Source organism: Nipponia nippon, unplaced genomic scaffold, assembly GCF_047370975.1.
Source record: "Nipponia nippon isolate SJK-2023a ecotype South Korea unplaced genomic scaffold, ASM4737097v1 scaffold_3, whole genome shotgun sequence".
In the NCBI taxonomy this organism is placed as follows: Eukaryota; Metazoa; Chordata; class Aves; order Pelecaniformes; family Threskiornithidae; genus Nipponia; species Nipponia nippon.
The window spans coordinates 1,100,266-1,120,323 of record NW_028262347.1 but is presented as its reverse complement, the minus strand read 5'-3'; the positions used below and the strand labels follow the sequence as shown (position 1 = coordinate 1,120,323).

General features: G+C 47.3%; 1 protein-coding gene across 7 annotated transcripts in view; it reads left to right on the top strand.

Annotated features, from left to right (window-relative positions):
- Positions 1 to 20,058, top strand: part of PPP6R2 (protein phosphatase 6 regulatory subunit 2) — a 126,402-nt gene that overhangs the window by 29,853 nt on the left and 76,491 nt on the right. For 6 of the 7 annotated variants that reach the window (XR_015706949.1, XM_087767683.1, XM_087767681.1 and 3 more), the window contains exon 2: positions 926 to 1,058. The exons of the other annotated variant lie outside the window; for it this stretch is intronic. The gene's annotated coding sequence lies outside the window, so the exon portion shown is untranslated. The remainder of the gene's footprint in view (positions 1 to 925; positions 1,059 to 20,058) is intronic. 7 annotated transcript variants of the gene reach the window in all.

Here is a 20,058-nt window from a genome sequence, read left to right as displayed (position 1 = left end):
ATGCGCGATGAAATCGTGTACGCTGTCCGTTCGAAGTGGTGACTTCGGTTTTGGGTGAATATTGCACCTCCAGTCAAGCAAGTACTGATAAGGGGATGGGGAGATACAGTGTGTTTTCTGCGAGGGCTCTCTGCGACGCTGTCGTGCCTTCTCAGGTCTGACGCTGGGGTTTGTAAGGCTGTTGAGATAGGTGGAGCGTTTGCCCCAAGAAAGCTTTTGGTTGGGGTAGCGTGGGAACGTTACCATTCAGCGCAGGGGCCGATCGCTGTTATCTTCTCTCTGGTCGTAACCCCCCCGTACGAAAGGAGTACCTGGATTCGGAGAGAGGCTTGGTTAAGCCCAGCTCTGTCAGTTGTGGGGGAGCTCGGCAGGCTAAGCCAAGCTTAGTTCTCTTGCCTGCCTTCCGTCCGTGATTCACCTTCTGAAACCGCTGTGAACCCTCTTCTGGAGGCGAGTGCCTCGCTGCCTCCTGAAGGTGAGGGGGCCCCAGACCGAATGTGAAATACGTGTATTGTTGCTGCAGTTATTCTTGGAACAAGTGAAAATGACCGTTAGGTTTCCTTGGCAACCTACAACTTTCTTTTGAAGTGATGTCAAGAAAACAAATGTGTTCTTGAAGGAGGTACAAGTCTCCCAGCTGAGTCGAGGGCTACGAAGGGGAAGGGGCTGTTAACCCCTCTGCTGTCACGGCGTGGTGTGAGGGTTCGTGTTTGCCCGGTGCTCCGCAAGGGTGGGTAACCGACAGGAGCCTGTCTGACGTGGTGGTGGTGGTGGTGGTGATGGCCTTGCAAAGAGCGTTCGTCACCTACGGTCCTGCCGAAATTTTTCTTCGGGCTGAGAGGTTATGTGGAAGTTTGTTTAGGGAGAAAAATCTTTGGCCCTCGGTTACCTTTGGTTAATAGTAACTTTTTAAAATATTTTCCAGGATAGGAAGCTTGAGAAAGAATTCACACTGGATGAAAAGAATTTTCTGAAGCTGGGTGTATTCCAGGAACTGTGACCCAAATGTTTCTCTGTCCGCGGAGAAGATTTCACGTTTGAAATAACTTCTACTGAAGGTATGCACATCTACCTTTCCTTTTTAAGCTCAGTAATGACAACGTGCTTTATAATGCTGTATTATGTGTTCTGGTGGCTGCTAGCGAGATTGTTCTTGATAGCTAATACCTGGAGTCATTTGGGAGGGAACGGTAGTGTCGCTGGGGTGGTCCTGCTGATGAGTTTCAGAGCTGGTTCCGTACAGCCGAGAAGCTCGGTTCCTCTGCCGTTGTTGAGTCTGCAGCCTAGTCATGGTATGTTGGTCAGGTTACTCCCTAAAACCAGGTTTAACTGGTTAGTGCTTCTCAAAACTGGAGCTCTAATTTAATGTACGTAATTGGTGGGAAGATGATGAAACTTCTTTTTTTCTTTCTGGTGGCTATCTGTACTTCTGGGAACTGCTTGTGGCCGTTCCAAGAAGTAACACTATGGAAATGACAGGCAGTACGTTCTGTCATTGGGGTAGTGAAGTGAATAGGCCGCGGTTACTCACTGGTTTTCGTAAGGTGAGAAACTGGAAGCATCCAACAAAGTTAGCAAGCAGGCAGTTTAAAGCAAGCACGAGGAACTGCCCTCTCGTGCAGCCTGTCATTACATTGGGGGTTCATTGCCTTAGGATTACTGGGAGATGGACGGGCTGCCTGCGGGAGCACTGCGACCCTTCCCGGTGCCGGCACCGGAGCTGGCTGACTCGGTCATTTTCCTGTTGGTAATTCAGTTAGGAAAAGCTTTCTTAATGCTACCAAGGCAAGAGATTTTACGTAAAGCAAGGTTTCCCGGGGGAATAGGTTATGAATTAAAGGTGTTCTTAAAGCTCCTAAAAGGAGGAGACCCTAAGTTTTGTTGGGGCAGGCTTTAGGTGAGCTGTGAGTAGAGATGCTACTGCTGATGGAGCTGATTCTAGTTATGTTGCGTGTCAGACCTGAGGGCTTGAAACTGGTGAAAATTGTGCTGGACACCGTCTAGGAACTAGAGCGCGTGGATGGTACCCGGACGTTTGTAGTCATCTATGCCAGTGAGATGTCTAGAAATAAAACCCAGTAGTTGGAAATAACAGCGTAGCCCAGTCTGGCAGATGACAGTCATCCTTGAGGTCCCGCTGGCTCAGGACCCGCCGATACCTGCTCCTGCTCAGGACCCGCCGATACCTGCTCCTGCTCACGATGCACTTGGGGGAAGTTCAAACAGTAAAAATGCGGGGCAGGCGCTCCCACTTTCCGGCGGGCACCCAGGGTAGCGATTTTTCTGAAACAGACGTGGCTGTAGAACATTGGCAGGTCCTTTATAAACCTGTTTGCTATGAACTGGTGTAACCAGCGGAGGTTTTGAGCTCAGCTGAGCTTCTGGACTCCATAACTTAGGTCTACGGCACTAAGTTCCACAGGGTTTCTTCTTCCCACGCGGAACACAGCTAGTGTTTCATTCCGCCTGTTTTTGCGTTGGCTGCCTGATAACTTGGTGAGGTGTCCCCATTCTTGGGTTTACAGGGAGCTGTAAAGAACTGTCTGTTCACCTCCTTCATACCGTTCGTGCCTTTCTCTGTATCTGCTGTTTTTCTGAGCTGTAGTCGTGTATCGAGTCGAGTTTAATGCATCTTCCATTAGAAGCTGTGCTGTTTCTCGTTCCGCTCGATCTCTTTTAGGAGAAGCTGATCAGACCAGCTGTACTTGTTGAGCTCTACTGTCTCTTCCGAGAGAAGCTAACCAGACCAGCACTCGAGATGCAAACGCGCGATAGTCCAATGATGTCATGCCTTCTGTTTACTTGCTCATTCCTTCTCGTAATAACTTTTGACATTACTTTTACCTCTTTGGCTGCTGCTCTGTATTGAGGTCCTTGAACAGTGGCCCCAAGATCATTTCCGAATGGCTGTAACAAACAGGATCTGTTCTATTTGTACATTAAAATGTCACGTTTCTTCAAAAGGATTGCCGTGCGTCGCAGAGGAGGGCTGCTTGTTTGCTTTGTCCTGGCGGTGGCACGGAGGTCAGGCGAAGCCCTCTGGAAGGAGGGGAGACGGCTCCTTCCTGGGATCATCTGGGCGTACCTGGGGGAAGAAGGCCCGGAATGTGGGGTGGGGCGGGCAGAAGAGTGCGAGTGTGCTGAAGTTCAGCAGGAAAGAAACTCAGGGCCAGGAGAGCGTGAGATACATCTCAGATGAGCACGGGGCAGATGGACAGCCTGGCTTCAGACCTGGTGGAGAATGGGGGACTTCCTGAGGACCCAGAGGCCGCTGCAGACATCGGCTGGTCCCAGAAGGCTCCCGGGTTGGACTGAAGCAAGCCCAGAGGAAAGGATTTGCCAGCCAGGACATAGCGGACAGGGGCAAATTGCTTATCCCCTGCCTGTCCTCTTTTCAAAAAGACAGATTCACATGAAGGGATGCAGTTGCTGCTCAGATACCTGCCGGTGATGTTTATAAACCCTGCAGGTATCTATTTTCCTAGCGTGCCCATAATAAGGATGCGGGCAGCTCTGTCTGAGCGTACCGGGGGCCGCAGGTCCCGGCTCAGAGCAGTAACTAACTCAGCGGTCGTCGTTCGCTGGGCGGTTCTCCCAGGATTAGTACTTTGCTTTTGTCAGCACTGGGTTAAATCTGCAGTTTTGTTGTCTGGCTACTTATTAACCTGAAATCATCCTGCAGCTGTTTGTGACAGCTTTGGTAGGTTTAAGCTAAATAATTGTTTTATCACTAGTAAATGTTGCTACCTTGCTGTTCATCTTTCTTCTGAGATCACGTATAAATACATTGAGCAGCACTGTTTCTTTTGGGACCCTACTTGCTGCCTTTTTCTAGTTTTTAAATTGCTTTTGATTCATTTCTTATGCTTTAACCAGCTGCTGATTCGCAAGGGAAAGCGAGCTTTTCTTTGAAGTTGTTTGGAGCAGCCCGTGTGGGAATTCAGCTGAACTATCGATCGTGCTGTCCTTGTCCCTCTGTGTGTTTTCCTTGTGGGTTTTTTAAATTGTGTAACTGTTTGCTTAAAAGGCTAGTTTTAGGCTTCGAGTTCACCAGGTTAAATAAAGTGATACTTTATTCCCTGCAATTAGGTGTGCGGTAGCTGCGTTTTAAAGGTGCAGAGCTCTTGGGTGAGTGCCATCTAGTCCCGCTGACCCGTTGCCGTCTGGCTTGCAGGGCTGTTCTAAAGCTTTCTCAGAGACGGCAATTTGAGGGGAATTAGCTAGATTTTTTTTTTCTTTTGCTCTGTGTAGCAAAGCTTAAAAATATTTATGCTTATAGAGGAAATAAAGGAGATTTTTGTATTAAAACTTAGCAAAAAAAAACAAACCAAAACAAACCCAAAACCTTAAAATTCACATCAGGAATCCATGCCTGTCGAGACTAAAGAGATTGAATTAAATAGGACCTAGGAAGACTCTTCAGCTGTGACATAGCTGCTGGAGTTTCGTTTGTACTTTTGTAACAGAAGGGATGTTAGAGGAAAGTCAGGAGTATTCAGAAATCCTTTCTTTCTGGAAACAAGCAGGATAATGTACTTCTCTCAGCATTTCCATGTGTTTCCACTTAGTAACTAAGTGGAAAATCTTAAATGTTTTGTTTTATCAGGAATGGGTTTAAATAGCCTTAAATTAAAAAAAAAAATAAAAATCAGTAAGTCTTGGTAATTTCCTCCCAGTTTCCAGAAGGAGTTGCCTGTGGTGGTTGCTGGCCCTCCGCGCTCGCTTTTACTGGGCTTGGAGTGCCGAGAGCATTCGGAAAGGCTGGAAAACGCGGCGGGTTTTTGTGTGTGTGCCCACGTCAGTAAGGCTTGGGGTGGCCTTTGGTGGCTACAGAACTGACCGCAGTAATAATCTGGGGCAAAATAGCGCAAAAATAGAATTCAGGTGATAGAGAGCAAGACAAAAATCCACCCAAAGTTTTAGGGAAAGTAGGAGATGCAGTGTATTATTTTTTTTTAATGGTTAGCCAAAGAAGAGTTGCAAGATGCTGTAAGTTGTGTGATGCAGAACTACTAGTCCTTCAGTCGGTGGATTTTAATCACCTATTCTTTTTGCAGGCTCCTCTGGACATTTTCTATAAAAGGTAGAGCCCTTTCTACCAAACTTAATGGTACCTGGGTGAAGGCTTTAAAAAGACACCACCCCCCCCTGCCCCCACACAATTGTTAATTAAAATAAAATCTGGGCCAGAAAGTGGAAATCCGTGATAAGTGGAAGGATGAGATGAAGCGAGACAAAGGGGTGAGGCAGGCATTACAGGCCTCGCAGAGGAGAAAGGAGGCTCTTGACATTCTGCTTGTGTAAGGAATAAGACAAAAAGTAGTGATTGCTTTGAAACGCACGTACTAAGAGGACTTTTTTTTTTTTTAATTTTATGTTTTTAAACCTCTCCCCCAGAATCTGTATGCAGCCAAGGATTGCTTTGTGTGTTCTTCTGCTTCTCGACTGAAGCCTCTGCATACCTTCTAAATATTAAAAAATTCCTGCAGTGTATTGTTGGCAAATAGCAGGTGTTTGAATGACAGTTTAATTCTACACGTATCAAATTTAGAAATGTTCTCCATAAAGCAGTTAATCCTCAAAAAGGGCAGCATATAGTTATAGAAAACTTGTTTCTTTGAATCATTCTCTGTTTTTTCCTTTACTGGGGTACTCCAGAAATAACACGAGCGATTTTGAAGGGCTTTGAGATGCCCGCCTGAAAAAGCAACAGATATCCTCGTTTACTGTTGGCATGGATGACCCGAACTAAAGTACTAAGACCTGAGACATCAGGAGAAAGGTGCTTTTTGTAGCCCTGTGTTTGGGCCTCATCTGGATTAAAACCTGAATGTAGCAGTGCTTTAGGCAGTAGTACGTTGCAGATACATGCAGTTAATTTTAACAATAAAATGGAAAGGCGGTGATATTTAACTTGTTTAGAAAAATGTAGGAAACACTTTGTTGTCCTGTTCCGATACAGAATTACAAGACAAACAAGCCATGCCTCCTCAGAGTTGTGTATATTATATTTCTTGCCCACAAAATCCGAGGAGGAGGAAGGGACGTGTTACTGGTTGGAAGGCGCTGCAGAGAGCAAACGTTGCTGGGAAGACCGGCCTCCCTGGCTCACCCAGGTTTAAAGAGGAGTTTACAAAAAGGTGCAACAATTAACCCGCGTACCGTTTAAAAACGTTAAACAAGGAACACTTTTTTGCCACGTCGGTTCTGTTCACTTTTTTCTCTTGTTCTCCATCTGCTTAGTAGCCGACTTCTTTTCCCTACCCAGAGCAAGGATGGTCCCTCCTCCCCGTGTGCGGAAAGCACCCGCCTTCCTCAAAAGCTGCTCGTTATCACAAATGAATCAAATCCATCTTCTATACAAAACGTTTTGAACCTGCCATGTTTCTTGCTGTGAATTGTAATATGAAATTTGTCCTTTTATTTATTTTTTTTCATGGGACGATTTGTCGGAGCTGCCTGCTGGTGGCAGCCTTCAGTGCAATGGCTTGTTCCGTCAACGAGACAGAGCACACCTAGCCTTCAAAAAGGCTGATTCTTGCAGCTCCAAGCAAGAACAGAAGCAAGCTAACAAATCGGGGGACTGAACTGTGGATTTTGTTTTATTTCGACACCAAAGATGGTTGTCATAGGACGGCAGAGCACGTGATAAGTTGTAAGACCGTTTCTCCCTGCCGCTTGTTTTGCGGTCTGTAGCTTGCTCCGGCCCGGCCCAGGCTGTCAGACCCTCTCTCTTGCTCCATAGCTGTCTTTCAGTAAAAGCTTTTTAGTACTTTGTGGTATTACAGTGTTAAAGGTGCAGAGGACAGGGAAGGTGCTACTTTTGCATAAAGCTTGAAAAATATACCTAGATCATTTTGGGCGTAAATCAAATTACGATCTTGAGGAAGCTGTTGGGTAAATGGGTTGCCCAGATGAAATTACCTGCAACTGGGTATCAGCTGTGCCGCTGTGATTGAGGTAACTGCTGGAAAATAAGCAGCTTGGATCTTTTGTTTTACGTCTATAAAAAGCCTGACTCAAAAGCTGAGCGTGAACAACAGTGATTCTTTGATGTAATTTGGACACAACTGGGAAGTGTTAAAGGTCAATACCAGTCCCTTCCAACCCAAACCATCCTGTGATTCTAACTTAGAATTGTTTAAGAAGTACATGAGGATCATGCAAGTTAAGGAGCAGGTTAATTAATAATTAATTACGCCGAGCTGCCCTTCCATAACGCTGCCTAATCGCCATGGCTTGAGCAGCCCGTGCAAACGCAGCCGGGCTTCCCAGCCTGCCGAGCCGCCCGGGCTCCCGCCGCAGCAGGGAGGCCTTCGGCTTCTGCCCGTGCCGGGCGTAAGCACTGCGTGTTGTTCCCTGCTGCCCTTGCCACGGCTGACGAAAACTTGCAGCCTGGACAAGTGTCGCTGTAGCAGTTGTAATGAGTACATTTCAATTTTTTCCCCCGAATATAAGAGCTAGAAACAGCTTTAAAAGAACAATAGCGGGGGTTATCTTCAGCAGCAAGAATGTGAACCTTGACCCTACCATGTTTATCCTCATGTTCTCATATTCTGATTTCGCTCTTTTTTACTCGTTTAAGGAAGGAAAGTGAAACCTGAGAAGCTGGGTAGGAGGGATTGCGTGGATATCGGCACGGCTGTAAGCAGCCCCTTGGTATCTCAAACAAACTTCGCCACAGCTACAAATGAAGCTGGGCCGGTGGTGGGGGATAACAGCTTGGTGAAGAAATACCCAGTTATGGAAAGCTTATTTTAAGCTGTTCACAGCTGTTAATCTCTGTAACATCCTTGCGCAGCTCAGGACTTCCCCAGTTTTACAAAGCTGGAAACTTAAAGATGGGGAGAATAAGTGAACCGTGGTAGATGGCAGGAATGAGCTTTTGGTAGTAGGAGGTTAGGTAAAGGAAAGATAACTGAATAGTTAGGAAGGAACATTGTTAGTAAAATTAGAAAATTCAAATTCATTTTGAATGGTAATTATTGAGTTATGGTCCGAAAAGCACTCACATCTCTGTTCTCTTCCTGGAGTTTATCCAAGGAACTTATCCATTATCTTTAAGAAGTTACCGCTTTTACCAAATGCTCCCTTTTGCTTTTAAATAATTTTTATAAAGATACTGACTACTGTAGTGTAGAGATCGGATTAAAACAAAGACGGAGACTTAACTCTAACTTCTTATGTACAGAAAAAACATAATAGAGCTTTCCAATTCCGTATTTTCTAAAAATCACCATACAACGCGGCTTTCTCAATTCATCTGCTGTATACAACGCGAAGTTTTTAACTTATCCTGCTCCTTAACTTGCATGATCCTCATGTACTTCTTAAACAATTTTAAGTTAGAATCACAGGATGGTTTGGGTTGGGAGGGACCTTCAAGCTCTTCTGGTTCCAGCCCCCTGCCATGGGCCATGGGCAGGGCCACCTTCCACCAGCCCAGGTTGCTCAGAGCCCCGTCCAACCTGGCCTTGGACGCTGCCAGGGATGGGGCATCCCCAGCTTCTCTGGGCAGCCTGTGCCAGGGCCTCCCTGCCCTCAGGGTGAAGAATTTCTTCCTTGGATCTCAGCTAAATCTGCCCTCTTTCAGTTTAACTTAAAGCCATGATTTTAATGCATGCGATGTAGTCACTGTAGACAGATAAAACTCGTTGTTTACTGCACTCTAGCCTTGTGATCAACGTTGTCTTTGTGCTTCTGCTGTACTCCCTTCTTCTGCTTTTCACAGACGATTGGTTTTTCAGAGCTGGCTGGTGTTGCTTGAGCAGTTTGTATCCCCTTCCATGTCTGTGGAGATGGTGTGGGGAACGGGAACGTGAGGCAACCGTATTTTATAGCTCAGCATGGGTGGGAGGAGGAATGATAGGCAGTGAATTCAAAGCAACCGGTTTAAAAAGTGCTTTTCCAAGCAATTTGAAACTTTGATATGGTTTAAGGTCAGAGAACACTTTGGATTGCCAGCCCAAATGGGTTTAAAATGATCAGGCCTAGCCATAGAATGTATTCACTGATAATGATCAGCCGTGAGATTCCAGGCGTGACTCCAGATGATTTGTGAAGAAATTTATAGCAGAAGGCTGAGGCAGTTTCCCCGGCGATCGGTGGTGCCTCGCGTGCCAGCGTACTGCTTCCCCTGGGGGCGAGGCGTCTCGGCGCTCGTGCGGGCCGCCTTCGGGGCACTGCTTTGCTTTTTCCGAGAAGGTCCAAGAAAGAAAGAAATCCCGACCAAAGGAGTTACCGTATTTCAAGAAAATCATAAAAGCCTCTTCATTTACAGAAGGGGAGATTGTCATCAGCCAGGAGCGATGTTGGAAGCTGAGGCCTCCTCAGCCCTATATTGAGGGTAGGAAAACCCCAAAATGCGTCCAGTGTGCCTGGAAACCTCCGTTTCTGGAGTAAGTTGATGGAAAGTAGCGGTAGTTTCAAAGTAGGGTAAGCAAACACTTTGCAAAAGGATAACTGGGGGACTCGGACGGTTCTGGAAGATGCTTTCAGCACTGAAGACGCGTTCTCGAAGCAGTATCAAAGGTTGAATCAGAAGTCCACCCCAGACTTTTGTATAATGACAACTTGGGGGGGGATGGGCAGTCTTCATTTGGCAAACTTCTCCCTCTTACTCAACTTCAAATGGAAAGCTCTTTCAAAATGAAAACCGCCGTACTGCTATTAATGTCAGAATAGGCTGTTCCATCACCTAGACCTAAGGAAAAGCAGTTTGTTGAAATGTAACGATGTGAAGGGTTTTGTTCCTATTAAAGATACTTACAAAAACCAGCTCCCGAGTGTGTTCTCATCCCTGTAGCGCTCTAGGTTAGGCTGCTGCTTCTGGCGCTCCTGCGTTGGGCCTTGTTCCTTACTGCTGTATCCCTGAAACTCCCAGCACGTGGGAGTCTCCTTGTCTTGTACGCTAATGCTTTTCTGGACGTAGAATAACTAACTTTAAATCCTGAGAAGGCTTAATGAGGGGCAGTAGTATCTGTTACCTGACTATAAATGAGTTGGTATGTGTTTGTATAGCAGACTTGTATAAAGCTTAGAGAGATGTTTCTCCGTACTGCTTTCTGCCACGTCTTCGTGTTCCGTCTGTATCTCCTGACTTCTCTGGCTTTTGTGGAACGGATCGCTCGGAGATTGCTCGAGACCTGAAGCCCAAGTCCTCGTCACTTAGAGGTGAAGGTCAAATGGTTCAGCAGTTATAGTCAAAGAGCGAGAGGAGTAGGGAGATCTGGTGGTGACAGAGGTTCAGTATCTGTTGTTGACGAAGCAGTTACTCTGTTTGTCTGTTTTGTTAACTATTATTTGTGCCAGGAAGGTGTATGGGAGGTTAGCGACCATCAGGGAAAGAAGGCAGGAGAAATCACGCGACTGTATGGATACGCTATATTGCTTTTCTGATCAGAAATGCCAATAACAGATCGTGTTAGCGTCAGCTCGGGCTGTGCAGCAAGCCTTCCCTTGAGTGGGGACCTAATCAAAGGTTAATAAACTTTGAGTCCTCTTAGCAGACTTTAATGCTTCTTAGTTGTTTTGTATCTGGATAAGTGAAACTATCCATGAGATGATACTGCATCAATAAGGCATAAGGCCAAGAGTCACAGTTGTGGGAAAAGTGTGTTTTCTTTGGAGGAGAGAGACATTCATCAGCCTTTCTGCAGAAGTACACATTAAACTAAGCGCGCCTGGCTGAATTGGTCTTTCAAGTCTCTGTGCACCACAACGCACTAAAAGGTGCTGCAGAAGCATGGGAGCAAAGCTCCGATGCCTGCTGGTGGAGGGACAGCTGGTCGTGCTTACCTCCTCTGTAGGGTGCCCTCCTCTTTGCTGCTGTACAGACAGAGGTGGCCTGGATGTGGTAGCCTGTTGGATTTGGGACGCGGTCATGATGTTCTTGTTGGTAGGTTTTTGGGAATAGCAAGGGGCCATTGCGGCCATGCTATTTTGAGGACTGGGACCTCCTCAACAAGAGTGAAGGAATGAATGCAGAAAGCAGTGCACACTTAAAGGACATAAATACCAAGCTGAGCTCTCTAAGAAGATTCAGCAACTCTGCAAGAGGAGACAATGCAGACCACGACGTGATTCAGCGTGGATAGGATGTCCCTTCTCCTGCGCTGACCAGCAAGTCGTGCCTTAGCCGCTGGGGAAGAGGCCCAGGCTCTGGCAGGGGCCTCTTCTGCTTTCGTCCTCGTTCAGTTACAGCTGCCCGCCGCCGGCTTTGATAGCGACCGAGTTGCTTGCGGTGAACGGAGCGTACTTCATTTCCTAACCTCTTATTACTGACTTCCCTACACGGGTCTGTTGAGCGCTGCCATTTCCCAAACCAGCTTTTGCAGTAGGGACTAAAATGTGCTTTTCCTCTTCGGAGAGCCCTCCCGTTCATGCTGGGTGCAGAGGCCCAAGAGAGCCCCGCTCTGTTAGATCGTGGGGAAATTGCGTTAAGCACGCCCGCCAGAGCCCAACACTAGAGATCAGAACTCTGTTTAATTCTTAATAATTGGAAATGTTTAAAGTTGACAGCATCCATGTCTTTGTGGTCTTTTGTCCTGGAAATTTGCAGGGGTTTTATTTTTTATTTTTTGCTGTCAGATGCCCCTGATTTGATTTCATTTCCTGGTTTGTTTTTGTTTTGTTTTGTTTTGTTTTTTCTTTATTGGGATGTGCAATGCCACAAATTGCTAGGGAAAGTAGGATACTCTTTCATAGTCCTGTTTTTTCATCTGCCTCTTCTGCTGTACAGTTACCTTGCATTCCTTAACTTTGTGATTTCTAGTGTTTAATGTTTCAGTATTTAGAAGTTCCTCAAGTTTAAGTAGGTGTCTTAAAGACAGCATAAACAGGAAACGGCGTTGAATCTTTGTAAGTCACGTATCACAAGAAGAAATGGCATTTACCATTTATTGGGCTCATAATACTCAGCAGCTCTCTGGCTGTTTTCAGTTTCTCTTAGCCCGTTTCCTGTTATTCAGTGGGCGTTTTTTCTCATCAGCATTTTGGAAGGAGGCGAAGTGCACTTTTTGAGTTAGAGAAAGAAGGTGGCTTTATCTCCTCATGCCAGAAGAAAGGGCTCGCTCGTTCCGTGCCCCTGGCTCTACAAGGCGATGCCATCATTTCGGTAGGGGGATGACCCCGCTTTCGGTGGTAGGCCCCGTTCGGTGGCCTGCAGTTCGCTGGTGGACGCTGCTGAAGTTTCTCACGGTAGCTCCGGTTCGTTATGGGGAGATCCCGTTTCTTACGAGTGCTTCTCTTCAAGCTCTCCATAGCTCGTAGAGAACAAGTGCCTTGTTAGTTATGAGGGCTTACCTACAGCGAAGCAGATTAAAGAAAATTAATTAGCTAAGCATTGCAGAATGGGGCAGTTACTTTTCTAGATTATCAAGTGTTTTTTTTAAAGTAATCATGAATGTTTTTTATTATGTTATAGACATACCAGTTTGTTTCTTGATACAACTCAAAATGGAGCATTCATAGGGGTGTAGCTTTCATCATGTAGAACTTTTTTCTGGCCTGTGTTTTTTCAATATATTTTTCAATATATTTTTCAATATATTTTCACGTGCTTCAGCAGTTACGTTGTGCATTGTAGACGACTGCATGTGCTTCATGCAAAAATACGCGTACTGAAATCAGCACGTGTTGTACGCATGCACGTATAGGTGTACGTATCCTGCTGCTTCCACAAACGGGATAGCGGAGGTTCATCAAGAGTTCCCTCTTCTGTCCTGTTGGTGCTGCCTGGGTGTGGGTGATGGTGTGCCACCGCCGTCGGCTGCAAGCAGCCTGGCGCTGGATACGTTGATGTTTGTGTGGAAAGTTCTGCTGGACCATTCCAGTCTGCAAAGTTTCAATGAATTGGCAAGGGATGTGAAGAATAGTAAGAAGGGCTTCTACAGGTACATTAGCCAGACAAGGAAGATTAAAGAAAATCCACAGCTGCCCCTCCTGCAATAAACAGGACAGGAGAACTGGTGACAACTGACATGGAGAAGGCTGGGATTCTCAACAATTTTTCTGCCTCAGTTCTCAATGGTAATCACTCTTCCCACATCTCTCAAGCCCCTGAATCTCAAGGCAGTCCTTCCCATTGTAAGGGAAGATCAGGTCTGAGACGACCTGAGGAACATGCATAACTCCATGGGACCTGACAAGCTCCATCCCAGGATCCTGAGGGAATTGGCTGATGTAGTTGCCAAGCCACTCTCTCTCATGTCTGAAAAGTTGCAGCAGTCAGGTGAAGTCCCCGGTGACTGGAAAAAGGGAAACATCATGCCCATTTTGAAAAAGGGTAAAAAGGTGGACCCTGGGAACTACAGACCAGTGAGCCTCACCTCCATGCCTGGTAAGATCATGGAGCAGATCCTCCTGGAAGACATAGAAGCATATGGAAGACAGGGAGGTGATTAGAGACGGCCAACATAGCTTCACCAAGGGCAAGTCGTGCCTCACGAATCTAGTGGCCTTCCACAGTGGAGTGACTGTGTCAGTGGACAAGGGAAGAGCTACAAATGTCATTACCTAGACTTCTGTAAGGCCTTTGATAGGGTCCCACACAAGATTCTGGCCACTAAATTGCAGAGATATGGGTTTGATGGATGGACTATTAGATGAGTAAGAGATTGTCTGGATGGTCGCATCCAAAGAGTTACAGTGAATGGCTTGGTGCCCAAGTGGAAACCTGTAACGAGTGGTGTCCCTCAAGGGTCGATACTGGGACCAATACTACTTGATGTCTTCATCAACGACAGTGGGGTTGAGTGCACCCTCACCACCTTGGCAGAGGGCACTAAGCTGAGTGTTGCAGTTGATTCGCTAAAGGGAAGGGAAGGGAAGCCATTGAGAGGGACCTTCACAGGCTTGAGGAGTATGTATGCCAACCTCATGGGGTTCAACAAGGCCAAGTGCGGGGTCCTGCACCTGGGTCGGGGCAATCCCCAGTATCAGCACAGGCTGTGGGGGATGAATGGATTGAGAGCAGCCCTGTGGAGAAGGACTGGGGGATACTGGTAGATGAAAAATTGGACAAGAGCTGGTAATGTGCACTCACAGCCTGGAAAGCCAAGTGTCTCCTGGGCTGCATCCCCCGCAGCGTGGGCAGCAGGGCGAGGGAGGGGATTCTGCCCCTCTGCTCCGCTCTGGGGAGACCCCCCTGGAGCCCTGCGTCCAGCTCGGGGTCCTCAGCATGGGAAGGACATGGAGCTGTTGGAGCGGGGCCGGAGGAGGTCACAGAAATGATCAGAGGGATGGAGCACCTCTGCTGTAGGGACAGGGTGAGTGAGCTGGGGGTGTTCAGCCTGGAGAAGAGAAGGCTGCAGGGAGACCTTATTGCGGCCTTGCAATATATAAAGGGGGCTGGTAAGAAAGAGAGAGTTTTCACCAAGGCCTGTAGTGACAGGAGAAGGGGCAACGGTTTTAAACTGAAAGAGGGCAGGTTTAGATTGGACAGAAGGAACAGATTTTTTATGATGAGGGCGGTGAGGCCCTGGCACAGGCTGCCCAGAGAAGCTGGGGAAGCCCCGTCCCTGGCAGTGTCCAAGGCCAGGCTGGACGGGGCTCTGAGCAACCTGGGCTGGTGGAAGGTGGCCCTGCCCGTGGCAGGGGGCTGGACTGGACGATCTTTGAAGGTCCCTTCCAACCCAAACCATCCTGTGACTCTGTGAATTCACTAGCACTCAGAGCTGCTTGTTCAGCCTTTGCTGTACGTCTCTGCTTCCAGAGGCACCGTAGTCCAGACCCTGTGGACAGCGTTACCGCAGCGTACGGTCCCTCTTCTGCCTGGCTTGTGGCCTTTTGGGACAGTTCATCTGGGTCCTGTAGGTTGTGACTCATTCTGCTGGTCCTTAAGTGGCCTGTACGTCTCTGTGGGGTTTTTTCTGTGTGGTACCGTTCCACTTTCAAGCTGGCAGGGATGTTACGGGGATTGCAAAACCTCACTGCGTTGCCTGGACACCTGCTTTGGCCTAGCTGTTGGTTTCAATATGCCACAAACAATCATTTCAAAAATCTCACTTGCTGCGTTTTACTGAGTTGCCTGTAAGGTCACTGTAGCTGAAAGAGGGTTTTTTTTGGCTGGAGCGAGGGCGAAGAAGTCTCATGTTGTTGCATGTGCTTGGGGCAACGTGGTGGGAGAGTAACCGCTGCAGGGCGGCCTCCCTCCCCAGCTGGCTGCAGCTGCACCCATCCCGGTCCCAGGACGCTGGGAATTGCGTCGGTGTCTTCCAGAGGCCCGGTTCCACCAGCGAGGACCGGGAGAGGCCGAACTCCTCGGCAATTCTCCTCAACCGTTGCTGTAAGGAGGAGGTGGGGAAGGAGGATCTGCCTGCTCCGTGCTGAGGAAAGAGCTGGCTCCGTTCCTAAGGACAGCTCATCAGCGCGTCTCCTATAGGTTAGACAGCTTTTCCTATAGATATATATATATAAAGCTTTGAAAAACTGTAGAATTGACAGATTTGTAATGGGTTTGAATTTGAAAAGGGAGATTTACGTGTGTATTCCACATATATGTGTGGAATATATATGTATTTGGGTTAACTGTGCACCCAAACATTCTTAATTTAAGGCCTTTTATGTCAGCTTTTCCCTCGGTGAATTTATAACTAAGCATAGTTAGTTAAAAATGTCTGAAGAACAGTTTGTAACGAACACGCTATACAGCCAAACAGCATTACTGTCACAGAAATGTCACGTAGGTTGACAATTCAGATGTCTGTTCCTAACTCAGAAATTCAGTTACTGAGTGCGTTTTCGGTAGCTGAATGGACGGATGCAGGAGCTCTTGCTTGCTGCTGCAATGCTAAAAGTTAACTTTTTAAAAATTTCAATATACCGTTGATTTAAAAGCTCAAATTAGAAACTGTTTCTCTCTCTGCCGTGTTTTGTGCTATTTATGGAGGGGACTAGTTCCCAAAAGACTAGGATCAACCTAAACTAACAAACCTGACGGTTTGGACGATCGTTAGGAAATGGTGGTGGACGGGCCATGGAGGTCTGGGTAAGCTTTTGTTTTGGACAGCTTCCCCCCACGTTCCTCCCCTAACTGAGCTCGGGCCCACCACGAATAAAGCCTGTGGCCTTGATATTCTCGTAAAGGTGGCTTTGCAAGAAACGTGATGCTGTAGGTTTGGCTAGAAGTGGTTGACATCTGATGTTTAACAGGAACTTTGTAAGTATAAAGTGGTCTTCTAGATGTGATGCTTCATCCGGATCTCAGTTCCGTTTCTGCTGGGCTCGAGGCCATATACTTTGCCATAATGCGTATGTGAGCTCTACCTCAACATGCTCAAAAAATGCTTTTTTACCTCAAAAAAGTCGAAAGGCAGCGAGTAAACGTGGCGTGCAGGAGGACTGCGGGAAGACAAAGCTGAAAGGAGGCTGCACTCTGGATGGCTTGATAGCTCGTAGCTTCAGTGTTCCCTTTCTAATCGAGTCTTGCAACACCAGTACATTCAAATAGGGCTTCAACGTGTCAGCAGTGCTGTGTCACAAAAGACAGACCTGCAAAGATTTTCTTGAGTTCTTCTAAGTCTCTGAGACAAAGACATTAAAAGAAAGAATTACGTTGACATGGAAAAAAGCTCTCTGAAATAGGAAAGTTAGCTGTGACACGTTTTGAAGCACTGAGTGGAGCTGCAGAGAGTTTGTTATCAAATATCCTGGGTAACAGAGCTATTCCAAGGAAAAAATGGCCTTAATTTCCTAAGGTAATCCTTTTTCTTTTAGAGGTCCTTAGACACATACAGGCACACGTGAAGAATCCTTGAACTGAGGTAGGGCAGAAAATGCATGTCAATAACTTAATTGGTAAAAATAAATTAAAAAACAGTGTTTCTTTTAATGCGTTTCATTTAGTAGTTCGTATAAGCCCTACAGCTGGAGGTTCAGTGTGAAAGATACTGCAAGGGACCCAGATATTTAAACGTGGCATTAAAAGATGTGGGTCTTTACGTAGCCATTTAAATTGCCCAGCTGCGGTAACTGGAAGGCAGTGCCCCTCTTCTTCAGGAAACCTTCCTGGAGGGGGAAAAAGTGTTGTTTTCTGTTTGTTTTTTAAAAAGGATAATTTCAGAATTCTGTCTTAGATGTACTTATGCAAGCAGTGGAACTGGCAAAAGATCAGGCGTGGTAACATTTTTGGATGCTGGGGAAAGCAAAATGAATGGTTGGAGCAAGTGTTCCTGCTGCTGCGGAAATAGTAATGTGGGTTAGGTTAAAAAAAGCCTCGAGCTCCTGTTGTATGAAATCACATGCTTATGTACAAATAATCTGGGAATGTAGCACATTGACGTCTCTCATCCAATTTACTTCATTTCATAAAATGTGTTTAGCTTAATGATATCATTACCAGAACGTTTATCTTGTTTGAGCAATGTTTACCACCTTTGTCAATGGGGAATAACAGTTACTCTCTTATTTTCTTTAATGTTAAGGATTATTTCTTGAAAGGCTCTTTGATCCCCGCAGCCTACCACACGATGCCGTCTCGTCATGGTCTCTCGTTGCGCCTGACCTTCTGCGGAGCGCGCGGACCCAGGAGTGGGAGGGCTCTCCCTGCCCAGGGCTCCCTCCCTCCGCGGCTCTTTTTGCCCTTCCCTTGGGCTGCTGTAGACGCAGCAGAGCCGTGGGGTTCGAGCAAGGCTGAGCCGGTGTCTGGGGAAGAACAGTCTGAAACGCTGAACGGGAGCCAGGAATGAAAGGCTGTGCTCAAAGTCTCACTTAAATGACTTAGCTGCTTTTTTGAATCATAGAATCGTCAAGGTTGGAAAAGACCCTTAAGATCATTGAGTCCAACCGTCAACCTATCACTGCCAAGGCCATCTATACCATGTCCTCGAGCACCACATCCACCCGTTCTTTAAATACCTCCAGGGATGGAGACTCAACCACTGCCTCGGGCAGCCTGTTCCAATGCTTGACCACCCTTTCGGTGAAGAAGTTTTTCCTAATACCCAACCCAACCCTGCCCTGGCGCAGCTTGAGGCCGTTCCCTCTCGTCCCATCGCTTGTTCCTGGGGAGAAGAGACCGACCCCCCCGGCTCCAGCCTCCTTTCAGGCAGTTACAGAGAGCGATGAGGGCTCCCCTCAGCCTCCTCTTCTCCAGGCTGAGCCCCCCCAGCTCCCCCAGCCGCTCCTCCCCAGCCTTGGGCTCCAGCCCCTGCCCCAGCCTCGCTGCCCTGCTCTGGCCACGCTCCAGCCCCTCCATGGCCGCCTTGGGGTGAGGGGCCCAGCGCTGAGCACAGCATTCGAGGGGCGGCCTCACCAGTGCCCAGCACAGGGGCACCATCACCTCCCTGCTCCTGCTGGCCACACCATTCCTGATACAGGCCAGGATGCCTGAAGTACAAACGTCTACCTATGAGGAATTCGAGTTATCTTGTACTCTCTGAAGATACGGACAGTGTTACTGGGGAAGAATTGAGATTACTCCTTATGTGCTCCCTGTAGGGAACAGTAAAAGATAGGGCAATGAAAAATGAAATGCAAATCAGTAATTTAAATCGTGCCAAACTGATCTGAGCTCTTTCTTTGCAGCTGATACTCTACATAAAAGAAATGCAGTAAATCTTGTTTCTTTGTGGAGATCGTTAAGCTATTTGGTACGATAGCCAGAGCGGGACTGTGAAGGGTTATGGCTCGTTGAGGAATCGCGGTGAATTGGCCAGATCCTGAGGTGAGATGGTAAAGGGCAGAATTATAAGAGAAAATATTAAGCAAGAGGAAGACCACTGGAAGAGTTTCTTAGGCGTAGTCCGAACACTGTCTTACTCTGGTGTAATTAATGACTATTCTAAAAGTTGAAGTGTACTGGGGAGGCTAACTGGAAAAAGATAATTAATAGAGCTCACATAGAGAAAAAGCAGGATAACAAAAAAGGAAAGAAAGCGTTAGGGGTAGGAGTAGGATGAAAATGAGTAATACAAAGTGCAGTGCTCTATATTTAGCAAGAATTGTTTGAAGGGGAATATTCTTACTAATATACATGGCAATAGCGAAACCTCATCTGAAATGCAGCGTCTGACTCTGGTCACGCGCCGACGCCTCCCGCGAAGCGCAGCAGATGCAGCGAGGGGACGGTCTGAGCCATGGCGAGCGGTTCGAGGGGGCCCTGCCCGGGCAGGGGGTCCCCCAGCGCGGCCGGGGAGACTTGGAGGGGGCCAAAATGGTGGCTGGGGCAGGGTTTGGTTGCTGTAATGAAAGGTAACCCACTGGTTTTGTGGGACTAGGCGCCAGCTCGGGTCGGTCTCTAATGGTTTGTCATTCTTTTGTTACGTGCACTATCTCACTTGACTGCTTCGGCAGAGAACTGCGTGAATTCTATTTTTTTTATTTAGTTGGAATGATATAAAATGTCCGTGTGAAACTTCCTGTGAAGGAAGGTGATGGTGAGGAGGGTCTCCTTTCAGCAAGTACTTACGAGGGCTTGAGATCCAGAACGTGCGGGAAAAGGAGGCCATTCCTTCAGATTCTATTTCTAGCTTTGGCTTACAGTATCCTTCTGCCATTCCTCTTATTGGTAAACACCTGTACGTCCCAATCCCAGGCCGTAGCAAAATGTGCGGACCCCGGTTAAGAGGTGAGTGTGCGGAGGTTGTTAAGTGTTTTAGAATGGCCAAGAATAGAATTGGGGCGTTATTTTACAGACCAGGTTTTAGCTGCCCATCTGTACGCCCTTTAGGTAATATAACCCACTAGTCTCGAAGCTGTATTTTTTTCCCCCAGTAAGGTCAGGGTTCAGAATTTTGGAACTGTCCGCAGCTGGTGCAGCGCGGTGACCTGCTCCGGGGGCTCCCGGCAGCGGGCGCTCGGCGTCTCCCGGGGAGGTTAGCGGTCCCGCTGGCCCCCGGCCCTGCAGGGAGCTGCGGCCTTGCAGGTGCAGACTGCGCACACGCACGCTTTTACGTGTATGAAACCAAAGTACGCTCTTCTGCCCTGCAAAAGACCACTCACAGTTTTACACTTGATGCCTGTGAGATTAATAGCATATTCTGGTGTCCCACAAGGTTATATTTATTAGCAGTTCAGCTCTAGGTTTGTTGATGTTGTTATTGTTGTTATTTCTCTCTT